Source organism: Ailuropoda melanoleuca, chromosome 7, assembly GCF_002007445.2.
Source record: "Ailuropoda melanoleuca isolate Jingjing chromosome 7, ASM200744v2, whole genome shotgun sequence".
In the NCBI taxonomy this organism is placed as follows: domain Eukaryota; kingdom Metazoa; phylum Chordata; class Mammalia; order Carnivora; family Ursidae; genus Ailuropoda; species Ailuropoda melanoleuca.
Genome location: NC_048224.1, coordinates 24091764 through 24104679, shown reverse-complemented (window position 1 = coordinate 24104679; position 12916 = coordinate 24091764). Strand labels below are relative to the sequence as shown.

The following is a 12916-nucleotide window of genomic DNA, read 5'->3' as shown; positions in this document are numbered from 1 at the left end:
TCTAGGGGTGCCTGGGTGGCTCAGTTGGTTAAGTATCCAACTCCTGATTTCAGCTCAGGTCATGATCTCACCGTCATGAGACGGAGCCTGCTTAATATTCTCTCTCTCAGGGGTGCCTTGGGTGGCTCAGTCAGTTGAGCATCCAACTCTTGATTTCAACTAGGGTCAGGATCTCAGCGTCATGAGACAGAGCCCCACATAGGGCTCCATGCTAGGTGTGGAGCCTGCTTAAGATTCTCTCTCTCCCGGGGCGCCTGGGTGGCTCAGTCATTAAGCATCTGCCTTCGGCTCAGGGCGTGATCCCAGTGTTCCGGCATCGAGCCCCACATCAGGCTCCTCTGCTGGGAGCCTGCTTCTTCCTCTCCCACTCCTCCTGCTTGTGTTCCCTCTCTCACTGGCTGTCTCTCTCTCTCTGTCAAATAAATAAATAAAATCTTAAGAAAAAAAAAAAAAAAGATTCTCTCTCTCCCTCTACCTCTGCCCCCCCCACAAAAAAGTACAATTCTCTCTCCCTCTCCTTTTGCCCCTACCCCTCACTTCTGTGATGCATGAAGGCTCTCTAAAAATATTTTAAAGAAATAAACCAATTTCTTAAAAACCACAAACTGCCAAAGATCACTCAAGAAGAAAGAAATAGCCTCAACAGCCCTGTATCTATTAAAGAAATTGAACTTGTAATTTACAACCTCATCATAAAGAAAAAGACTGCTTTACTGGTGAAATCTTCCAAACACTTGAGGAAGAAATAACACTAATTCTCCACAAACTCTTCCAGAATACTGAAGAGGATGGGGCACCTGGGTGGCTCAGTCATTAAGCGTCTGCCTTCGGCTCAGGGCATGATCCCGGCGTTCTGGAATCAAGCCCCACATCAGGCTCCTCCGCTGGAGCCTGCTTCTTCCTCTCCCACTCCCCCTGCTTGTGTTACCTCTCTCACTGGCTGTCTCCATCTCTGTCAAATAAATAAATAAAACTTAAAAAAAAAAGAATACTAAAGAGGAAAGAATACTTCCCAACTCATTCCATAAAAATTACAGAAACATTACCTTGATACCAAAACAGTCAAAGATAATACAAGAAAATTACAGAATATCCCTCATGAACGTAACTGCAGAAATTCTCAACAAAATTTTAGCAACTCAAATCCAACAATATATAAAAAGGATAATATATCATGATGAAGTGAGATTTTTCCCAGAAATGCAAGATTGGTTAAATATATCCTTTAAAGAGATATAATTCACCATATTAACAAACTAAAAAAGAAAAACTATGAGATTATCTTAATAAACACAGGAAAAGCAAAACTGACAAAATCCAATACCCATTCCAAAAAGAACTTCCAGCAAACTAGGACTAGAAGGGAACAAAAAGAACTTCCAGCAAACTAGGACTAGAAGGGAACTTCCTCGATTTGATAAAGGCCATCTATTAAAAAAAAAAAAAACCTACAGTTAACATCATACCAAATGTTAAAAGACATTCCCCTAATTTCAAGAATAAGACAAGGGGGGGCGCCTGGGTGGCACAGCAGTTAAGCGTCTGCCTTTGGCTCAGGGCGTGATCCCGGTGTTATGGGATCGAGCCCCACATCAGGCTCCTCTGCTATGAGCCTGCTTCTTCCTCTCCCACTCCCCCTGCTTGTGTTCCCCCTCTCACTGGCTGTCTCTATCTCTGTCAAATAAATAAATAAATAAAATCTTAAAAAAAAAAAGAATAAGACAAGGATGTCCACTTTCATCACATTTATTTAGCATTGTATTAGAGGTTCTAGCCAGTGCAATAAAACAAGAAAAAGAAGTAAAAGGTATCCAAATGGGGGGGGGAACCACACATAAAACCTGTCCTAATTCACAGACAACATGGTCTGTAGAAAATCTAGTGGAATCTACAAGAGTATTTATACAAAACTTATACAACAGTTTAGCAAGACTGGAGGCTGTAAGATCAATACAGAAAAATCAATTGCATTTTTATATACTAGCAATGCACAATCAGAAATTAAAGTTTTAGGGGTGCCTGGGCAGCTCAGTTGGTTAAGCATCAACTCTTGATTTTGGCTCAGGTCATGACCTCAGGGTTGTGAGATCAAGCCCCACAGCAGGCTCTGCGCTAGGCACAGAGCCTGCTTAGATTCTCTTTTACTTACTAGTTTTAAACTAAGAAAAATCAGGGTCTAAGTCACAGTTCTGCCACTTATTAGCTGTGTACCCCTTGAACAAGTTAACATAACTGAACTTCAGTTCAGTTCAATAAAATAGATTTTATTTATTTATTTAACAGAGAGAGACAGAGTGCCCACAAGCAGGAGGAACAGCAGGGAGAGGGAGAAGCAGGCTTCCCAATAAGCTGAGGGCCCGACGTGGGGCTCGATCCCAGGACCCAAGTATCACGACCTGAGCCAAAGGCAGATGCTTGACCAAATGAGCCACACAGGCACCCCAAAAATTAAAAAAAAAATTTTTTAAGATTTATTTGTTTCAGAGAGAGAGAGAGGGTACATGAGTAGGGGTGGGGCAGAGGGACAGGGGAAGCAGACACCTGGCTGAGAAGGGAGCCCAACGCAGGGCTCGATGCCACGACCCTGAGATCATGACCTTAGCCAAAGTCAGATGCCCAACCAAATGAGCCACACAGGCACCCCAAAAATAAAATTTTTTAAAATTTAAAATAAATAAAAATGTAGAAGCAAGGACAGTATCAATGAGCATCCCTGGCACCCACATTTTGAGCTCTCAATATCAGTTCTGCATTAATTCTTGGAGAAATGGTCATTTTCAGATGTACAGAAGAATTTATAAGATTAACCTGGGCCATTTGCTGTATATGAAAGAAGCCTTTCAAAGATTTATAGTTCATGGGGCACCTGGCTGGCTCAGTTGGAAAAGCACGTGACTCTTGATCTTGGGGCTGTGAGTTCAAAGCCCACGTTGGGTAGAAAGATGACTTAAATAAACAAAACATTTAAAAAAAAAAAAAAGGATTTTTAGTTCATGCCAAATAGCTACCAACCTGAAATGACTCCCACTGATCAAAAATGAAACAACTTGTGCATCAAAAAGAATGACTATAGGTAGAACATGCAACTCTTGATCTTGGGTTATAGGTTCAAGCTCTACACTGGGTGTAGAGATTGCTTAAAAATAAAATGCTTTTTTTTTTTTTGAGATTACTTAAAAATAAAATCTTAAAAAAATGACTGTAATTGCTCAAATACATGGTATAAATTCACAAGTTTATGATAATACTCAAAGAAAAGACCCTTAGAAAACCAAGAGTTGGGGTGCCTGGGTAGTCCAGTCAGTTGGGCATCTCCTTCAGCTCAGGTCATCATCTCAGGTCCTGGGATGCAGCCCTCTGTCAGGCTCCCTGCTCAGTAGGGAGTCTGCTCCTCCCTCACCCTTTGCCCCTCCCCCCACTCATATGTGAGCTCCCTCTCTCAAATTAAAAAAAATTAAAATCTTTAAAGAAAACCAAAGGTCAAAAAAAGGGAGCAGGGGCACCTGAGTGGCTCAGTCAGGTAAGTGTCCAACTCTTGATCTCAGCTCAGGTCTTGATCTCACAATTGCTGACTTCAAGCCCCACGCTGAGCTCCACACTAGGTGTGGATACTTTAAAACAAAACAAAACAAAAACAAACAAACAAACAAAAACCAAAATAGCCTGTTACCATAAGAGAAGAGTGTTACACTCTTTACTTTGAAATTGGTTAATTAAAAGAATGAAGCATTCATCCTCCTTTCTATTTTTTTTTTATTTGTACTGTATTTTAAGTTCAGTATAGTTAACATGGTGTTATAGCAGCTTCAGGTATACAATAAAATGATTCAACAATTCTATACGTTACTCAGTGCTCATCATGGTAAGTGTACTCATCTACTCTTTTCAATAGGAACTATACTTCAGCGTAAGCCTGCTGCTATGGGAAAGCTCTTTAGAGAAGAATAGTACTCAAAAACATAAATATATAAGAAATAGCATGATGATACAATTTCACAACTTTTTTATTTGAGAGAGAGAGCATGCACAAGCAGAGGAAGGGGAAGAGGGAGAGGGTTAGGGTTAAAATAAATCAATCTTGTAACCATTAGTTTACAAAAAAATAGAAGAGCAAGTGAAAAAAAACACACACACACACACACAAGAATGTACAGATACTGAATGTAGGATACCTAAAGGACAAATGCCCTGGTTTCTCCAATGAATCAATCATATGAAACGGGGTAATTACCATATAATAAAAAAGCCTTAGACATGAAAACTGAATAAATGATAAATATGGACCTTATTTGAACTGTGAATGGCACAAACCGCTTGTAAAATGACACTTTTAAACGATTTTATTTATTTATTGGAGGGAGAGAGAACGAGAGAGAGAGAGAGAGCGTGCGCACGTGAGCACACAAGAACGAGCCAGGGGGAAGGGCAGAGGGAGAGAGAGAAGCAGACTCCCCACTCAGCAGGGAGTCCAATGTGGGGGGCTCAATCCCAGAACCCTGAGATCATGACCTGAGCAGAAGGCAAATACTTAACTGACTGAGCCACCCAGGCACCCTGACACTTTTCTTTTTTTAAGATTTATTTATTTGAGGGGGGCGCCTGGTTGGCTCAGTCATTAAGCGTCTGCCTTCGGCTCAGGGCCTGATCCCAGCGTTCTGGGATCGAGCCCCACATCAGGCTCCTCTGCTAGGAGCCTGCTTCTTCCTCTCCCACTCCCCCTGCTTGTGTTCCCTCTCTCACTGGCTGTCTCTCTCTGTCAAATAAATAAATAAAATCTTTAAAAAAAAAAAAAGATTTATTTATTTGAGAGAGAGTGAGTGAGAGCACGAGTGGAAGAGGGAGAGGGAGAGAGAATCTCAAGCAGACCTGAGCTGAGTGCAGAGCCTGACTCGGGGGCTTGACCCGATGACCCTGAGATCACAACCTGAGCCAAAACAAAGAGTCGGACACTTAACCAATTGCATCACCCAAGTGCCCCTGAAGTGACACTTTTAAGACAATAAGAGAAATTTTAATATGGATGGCATTAGATTATAAAGGAATTACTAATAATTATTAGATGTGATAATGACACAGTGGTTACATTTTTAAAAGAAAGCCTATCAGAGGTTCATAATAATGTATTTACAGGAAAGTTGGGATTTGCTTTAAAATACTTCAGGCCCTGGGGTACCTAGCTGGTTCAGTCAGTAGAGCACGTGATTCCTGATACCAGGATTTTGAGCTTGAGCCTCACATTGGGGGTAGAGATTAAAACAATAAAAAACCTGGGGCGCCTGGGTGGCTCATTCAGCTAAGCATACGACTTGATTTCAGCTCAGGTCATCTCAGGATCTTCTGATCAAGTCGGCTTGGGATTCTCTGTCTCCCTCTCCCACTGCCCCTGCCACACACTCACTTTCTCTCTAAAATAAATAAATAAATCTCAAACAAATAAACATTAAAAAAAAAAAAGCATGCCTAGCAGAGAAGGGTTTTCTAAATGACTCAAAAAGCACGAACCATACAAAACTGAAAATTTCAATTCATTAAAATTATGAACTTTTCGGGGCACCTGGATGGCCCAGTCAGTTATGCATCTGCCTTTGACTCAGGTCATGGTCCCAGGGTCCTGGGATAGAGCCCTGCACTGGGCTCCCTGCTCAGCAGGGAGCCTGCTTCTCCCTCTCCCTCTGCCTGCTGCTCCCCCTGGCTGTGCACATGCGTGCTATGTCAAATAAATAAAATCTTAAAAAAAAAAAGTCTTGGGGCCCGGGTGGCTCAGTCGTTAAGTGTTAGGCGTCTGCCTTCAGCTCAGGTCATGATTCCAGGGTCCTGGGATCAAGCCCCACATCAGGCTCCCTGATCAGAGGGAAGCCTGCTTCTCTCTCTCCCACTCCCCCTGCTTGTGTTCCCTCTCTCGCTGTCTCTCTGTCAAATAAATAAATACAATTTTTAAAAAATTTATTAAAGAAATAAAAAATAAAAAAAATAAGTCTTAAAAGTCAATCAGAAAGAGAAACACGTCAAAATAGGCAAAGAAATTGAATATACACTTCACCGAAAAAGCACAAATCCTGAATGAACATATGAAAAGATGCTCAACTTAAGGAAATGCTAATAAAAACAAAACAGACAACATTTCAAGCCCATTAGGTTAGAAAAAAAAGTTAGAAGTCTGACAATATCAAGTGTTGTGGAGGAAGTGAGGCAACCAAAACACATACTGCTAGCTCCTGACTCAGTAACCACAAGATTCACAATTACCATGAGCCAATTCAGTGACTCAACCACTAGAAGGGTTTGCTAAGCAATTAAGCAACTGATAATGATCAATCCAAAATTATGGGAACACATGCAGACTACTGCCAAATACGAATTTTGGCCCTTAATGAGCTGAATCCTACCTGACTCAGCAATACAAATAAGAAAACTTTAGTCTCTTATCCAGTTTATCCAGTTTATTTTGTTAAGTACAAAATATTCAGGTATTCATTTCCTCCTAGAATACTAATGACATCTTAATGACTACAATTTTAATGAACTATTTATCATTCCAGTTACACTACTATTGCAAAATGAACAAGTAGTTTTAAATGGCATTATTTAAAAATAGTGGTTATACTTTAAATTTACTTGATAGGAATTGGAATGACCCTGTGACTAAGAGGGACAAAGGTGTAACAGATACAGTTCGGGCACTGAAGTGTAACAAATTCAAGTCCAAATTCAGACTCTACCATTTTATCTCTGTAACCTTAAATGACTCAAATTCACTGATCCTCAATTTCTTCAACAGCTAAAAAGTATATGTATCACAACCTATCTAATCACATTGCAAAGATTAAGAGATTATGTAAAGTGCTTAACAATGCCTACCTCATTAGCTTAGGCCCAGTGTTAGCACTCTTCCCTTTGTAAATCTTGCTACTCTCACCTAAAATTTCCTAAAATTACAACTCTCAATTCATAGGAAAATATTACTCTTAATTCAAATTATTTCTAATATTACAAAATTGTACAGTACAGGTTGGAAGAGAAATACCTGCTTACTTCTTCTTCTAACCGAAAGGCTTTCCTAAATTATTAGATTCTGGAAAAGACAAGAGATTTTCACTTATCTTCGTGATACAGAAGCAGGGATGCCCAAGCTATGCTAAAATTTAAACCCAGTTGATTTCTAAGATTCAAGGTTTTTTTGATTCTAAGAAAACTCCCCTTTTTTTAAGAGGGGTGGGGGGTAGGGAGAGAGAGAGAGAGAAAATGTTAAGCAGGCTCCACTCCCAACATGGAGCCCCATGTGGGGCTCAATCTCACGACTCTGAGATCATGACCTAAGCTGAAATCAAGAGTTGGCCACTTAACTGACTGAGCAATCCAGGTACCCAAAAAAGCTATATAATATTTAAAATACTACATACTGGGGCGCCTGGGTGGCTCAGTCGTTAAGCATCTGCCTTAGGCTCAGGGCGGGATCCCGGCGTTCTGGGATCAAGCCCCACATCAGGCTCCTCCTCCGGGAGCCTGCTTCTTCCTCTCCCACTCCCCCTGCTTGTGTTCCCTCTCTCACTGGCTGTCTCTCTGTCAAATTAATAAATAAAATCTTTATAAAAAAAAAATACTACATACTAACTTTTGGACTTCCTAANTAAAAAAAAAATACTACATACTAACTTTTGGACTTCCTAAAAAGCCTGTCTAAAGAAAATTACCTGATTAATGATGAATTGATGGTATTGGGTTTTTTTTGGGGGGGGGGTTTGCTTGTGGGAAAAAGGTTAACACTTAAAGTAATCTCCATGTTATAAACCCCAAAAAAATGAGAGCCCAGGTGGCTCCATCAGTAGGGCAAGACTCTTGATCTCGGGGTCATGAGTTCAAGCCCACATTGGGTATAGAGCTTACTTTAAAAACAAAACAAAACAAAAACCCTCAAAACATTCAACAATTTAATTAGAGATCAGGAAAAATGTAATACTGGCATCTATACTCTGGAGTAATGAAAATACATTTGTAATGCTGAAAATACTCAGAGAATTTTAGTTACTGAATTAAACTTCAAGAATCCTCATTTTAAGTACCTTACCATATTCAAGAGGTAAAAGAAAAGACGCACAAGATAAAGTGACATTTGCCAGTCTAAGAAATGTGAACTAACAACCACTGATAAGAATTGTCTACAGACCTAATATTATCAAACCAGGATACTGTTATTGTCTTCAAAATCAAAATCAAAAAATGTTTCAGGGGCATCTAGCTGGTTTAGTCGGAAGAACACGCAACTCTTAATCCTGGGGTTGTGAGTTCGAGCTCCACACTGCATGTAGAGATTATTTTTTTAAATTTTTAAAATTATTTTAATAAAAATAATTTTAGAAATAAAATCTTTCAGAAACACATAAAATATGTCATGATGTAGTATTGGGTCAAAGAAAAATTCAGGAACTTCTTATATACACACAGTTTAATTTTCTTTCATTGTGATCATTTCTAAGTAATACTTTTTCTTCCAATGAGGTCATAACAAGTTAGTAAGTTATTTGCTGTGCAGTGATAGAGAAACATTAATTTTCCCATTTCCATAATCAGAATGATTCTTAATGCAACACACAGTAGGCATTAAATGTTGAATAAATAACAGAAAAACTGAATAGAACTGATTAGAAATAAAAATTTAATTTATAAAATTCCATTTAATAGGTTAATGCAGAAAATGTAATTCTTTCAGACTCTGAATATTTCACATTCTTTGTTATAAAATACATAAACTTTCAGTTTAACTAGTTTGGGACATTAACTAGAAAGAACTAGCTATCACTAAAAACTAAGTGCCCTGTCTTTCCCCCCCATCAAATGTGACAAATTCTGAAGAGATCCATCATGTCTATCCAATTTCTCAAATGCTAATAACTATAACTGAGGAAAGAGAGAAAACACCAATGTGGGGTTAGAACAAAGTGTTTAATAGTTAACTAAGTTTTCAAATCTCGTTTTCTAACACTCTATGGTGTTTAAAAATTCAAATTTTTATTTCAGCTTAATATAAAATGTATTTTCATTTTTAGAGGCTAGTCTGGAAACAAGCACGTGTGGAGACAACCAAAGGTCAGAGATCCCTGATAAAGATCAAATAAATGAAAAGTAACTTGATGTTCCACAATAAATATTTGGGACTGTTTCTGAGGCCCAGGTGGACTATACGGGTAAGTCTCCACCCAAGAAATAAACAAAAGAGGCAAGATAAACATACTGCAGAAGGCCAGACAACGTCCAAGATCTCCCCAAACACCCCTCACCCTGGCTCTGGTTTCTTATCTCAACGCCTCAGGGAGAAGTAAATCTGCATCTCACTTCCCCAACTCACCCTCAACTCCCAATTACTCGCCTTCTTTATTAAAACCTGGGTCCACCTTTGCGACATCCTATAATTCCCACCGAGCTCCCACTCCAGCCAGATACACATCTACTGCGCCTGCCTTCCAGTAAGGTATTAGTCTTCTTAATCCAAACTCATTTTTCCGCATCCCATCTGCCTTCCGCCCCTTCAACTCTGGTCCCCTCACTCCGACCTTTCTCCCAGAATCCTCCCCAAGTCACGGATCTCTGGCCCCTTCTCCCTCCTACCCCCTCAACTATAGCTCCTTTCTTCTCGCTCGGCCTCCAACCTCTTCCCAGGGAATCCTCCCCCATCCGTCTCCCGGTACCGGTCCCCTCCCCCAACTCCGCCCCTCTTCCCCCCCCCCTTCTCCCAGCGGGAGGCCCCCTCACCTGAACGCCGCTGCCGCTGCCGTCCCAAAAGCCGAAACGTGCTGACGCTGGACGGCCTCCCAGCCTCGGTCCCCGCTGAGCTCTTGAAGGCCCCTAGGGAAAGCGAACGCCACCACCTCTAACTCTGCCCGCCCCGGGCCAGGCCGTCACCGTAGCCACGGCCAGTACCACAGCCGCCATGTTGAAATCCTACTTCCCTCCGCCTTCCCCTCACCACTCCGCCCCTTTGGGCGTCTGACGTCATGACGCCGCGCTCCACCCTCCCTGGGCCAATGGGAGGAGCCGACAGTGACGTAACTAATCTCTCCTCTGCTGCCCAACAACTCCAGTTGCCTGGGCGGCTGCAATTGGAGTGGGTGCGCCCAAGGAAGGAAGGGAAGGGTGTGTGTCACTGAGAGGGTAAGGCGTAGAGGCTGGAGAAGCTGCCCAGGCGAGCTTCCGAGAGGCGCGAATCGCGAAAAGACGCACAAAGACTTACAAATGAGACCTACTTGGGAATCAGAATGTCTGGCTTCTGTTCCCAGGTCAGTGATCTGGTACAAAGTCCTACTCTTTCCGGTCCTCATTTTCCCCATTTACAAAGATTGGGTTGAAAGGCGACCTCTAAATCTCCCTCCAGTTGTGACATCCAGCGGTTTAAACTAGGTAATCCAATCCCAAACATTTACTGCCTCCTGCATTTATTGGATGTCTCTCGGAATCAGGTGCATAGAGGATTCATAACTGCATGAGATGAATCTTTGTTCCCAAAAGTTCCTACTTGGTGAGAGAAATCGAAGCATTAACAGTTCACGAAAAATCAGAGTGATAACGGCCTAACAGGTGCATTAATTGCTCTGGAAAAATTGGCTTTCGGCTAAGAGATTAGGAAAGATTTACATCTCTACACTTTCTGAATACATAAAGAATGTGTAGACTCTCCTGCCTAATTCTTCAGCCCTGTTTTCTCTTTGGAACTCCAGAGAAGATAATATTTGTACTCTGAAGGGTGCAGCAGTTTTAACCCACAAGGAAAGACGGTGGGCATTCCAGAAGGGGGAAGTTAAAGCAGAGAATAGCAAATCATCAATTCTGGATTCTTTGCCAACTTAATTCAACAAATAATGGGCAGCGATACAAGGTTTGTGGAAGAGCAGTGAGCTGAATAAAATTCTTCATCAGGAGAGTTAAAATGGTAGCAGTGAATAAAATGGACTGGAGACTACGTGGGAGACTTCTGCACTGAGTAAAAGAGTCACACCTGAACTAAAGCAGAGACAGCAGGGATGGAGACTAGGGGATGAACTGAACCAAGATTTAGGGAATTGACTCAACAACACTCCCATGTGGAGGCCTGCCGCATGGGAGAATAAATCATAAAGAAGAAAAGCCAAGTTCTGGGGGTCTGTTTTTAACGGAAACAAGAGAGAAGTAAGGTTTACTGAAGTGCTAAAGGAAGTGAAAATGAGTTCAGCTAATCAAATTATGATGGCAGATTTTCTGGAGGGAAGTTCAGGAGGGAATGTGAGCTTAGAAATCAGAAAGAGGTAAGGAGTTCACATGTGTGGTATACTGATACTCCTTGAGCAATTAAACTTTCCATTCATCATTCAATAAGCATTTACTGAGTGCCAGTACTATACCAAGCACTGTTCTATGTACTGGGGATATAGCAGTATATAAAAGAACCCCCCCCAAAAAATTCCTGTTCTCACAGTGCTTATGTTCTAGAGGAAAATGACTAGTAATAATGGTGATAGGTTAAGAAGAAAAAAATAAAGCAGAGAAAAGGAAATAGAAGGCATCCATGATTGAAATTTATAGAGGATGGCCAGGAAAAAGTGACATCTGAGTAAAGACCTGAGTAATGGAGTGAAAGATTTGCAGATGTCTAGGAAAAGAAAATGCCAATCCAAGGGAACACCAAGTACAAAGGCCCTAAGATGGAAGTTCACCTTCTGTATTACAGGAACAGTGAATGGAATGGAGTGAGGCAAAGAGCATAATGGGAGATGAAGTCAGAGAGGTAACAGGGGACTAAATCACATAGCAACCTGTAGATCATTTTATGGACTTTGACTTTAGTATAAGTCCTAAGTGAGCTGAAAGCCATTGGAGAGTTGTGAGCAGAGAAGGGATATTTCTAACTTTTTAGCAGGATCAGTCTAGCTACTACACTGAGCATAAGCTAAAGAAGGATAAGGGTAAAAGAAGAAAGACCGTTTAGAGATTATTGCAGTAATCCAAGCAGGAAATGATAGTCCTAGGTAGCACTATAGAGTTGTAATAGCACCGAAGGTGATTAGAAATGGCTAGCGTTCTGAGTACATTTTGAAGGTAGAGGAGTAAGAATTGTTCACAGATTAGATGCAGAGTGTGAGGAAATGAAAGTCCGGATGACTTTAAGGTTTTTGACTTCTGTCAAAATTTCTGAGGATAGGACCCTTTGGAACACTGACAAATAGGGCATGGGAAGAGGAAGCAGATAAAGAATGGAAAAGTAGTGACCAGAGAAGTAGAAAAGGAATCAGAAGACTATGGTGCCATGGGGTGCCTGGGTGGCTCAGTCGTTAAGCATCTGCCTTTGGCTCAGGGCCTGATCCTGGCGTTATGGGATCGAGCCCCACATCAGGCTCTTCCACTGGGAGCCTGCTTCTTCCTCTTCCACTCCCCCTGCTTGTGTTCCCTATTTCTCTGGCTGTCTCTCTCTCTGTCAAATAAATAAATAAAATCTTTTTTAAAAAATTAAAAAATAAAAAAACAAAATAAAAAAAAAGAAGACTATGGTGTCATGGAGGGCTGGGTCTGTGCCTCTTAGAATAGGACTCCCTGAGATCAGAGACAAGCCTCCCCCATCAGATAAGGACTTTCTAAGATTTCCCAACTAGCCTTGGTCTCCTGATCCAATAATTTTCCCTTCTCTTCCTTATTGTTTTAGGTGGGGATCAGGTTTCTAACCATATACTCCTGGGCCAGCCTGCTGTGTCTCCCTACCCCCCACGGACACAACCCATTCTTAAGAAATGGAAATGAAGTGGTAAACAAAAACTTTACCTTCCTAGGAAGGAATTGTCATACTTGACAATTTTCATGTTTGAATCCCAATGGTAATTCTCTTGGGGCCAGAAGAGGCTGAACAGGACACCAGCCCTCTACCACCCCTGCCCTATGTCTTTCATTCCCAGTGCAT

General features: G+C 41.3%; 1 protein-coding gene across 2 annotated transcripts in view; it reads right to left on the bottom strand.

The window, feature by feature from the left end:
- The window catches only part of UBAP1 (ubiquitin associated protein 1), a 54795-nt gene extending 44824 nt beyond the window's left edge, over positions 1-9971 (bottom strand). For both annotated transcript variants that reach the window (XM_002929239.4, XM_019809928.2), the window contains exon 1: positions 9748-9971. The gene's annotated coding sequence lies outside the window, so the exon portion shown is untranslated. The remainder of the gene's footprint in view (positions 1-9747) is intronic.
- Positions 9972-12916: the final 2945 nt, after the last annotated feature.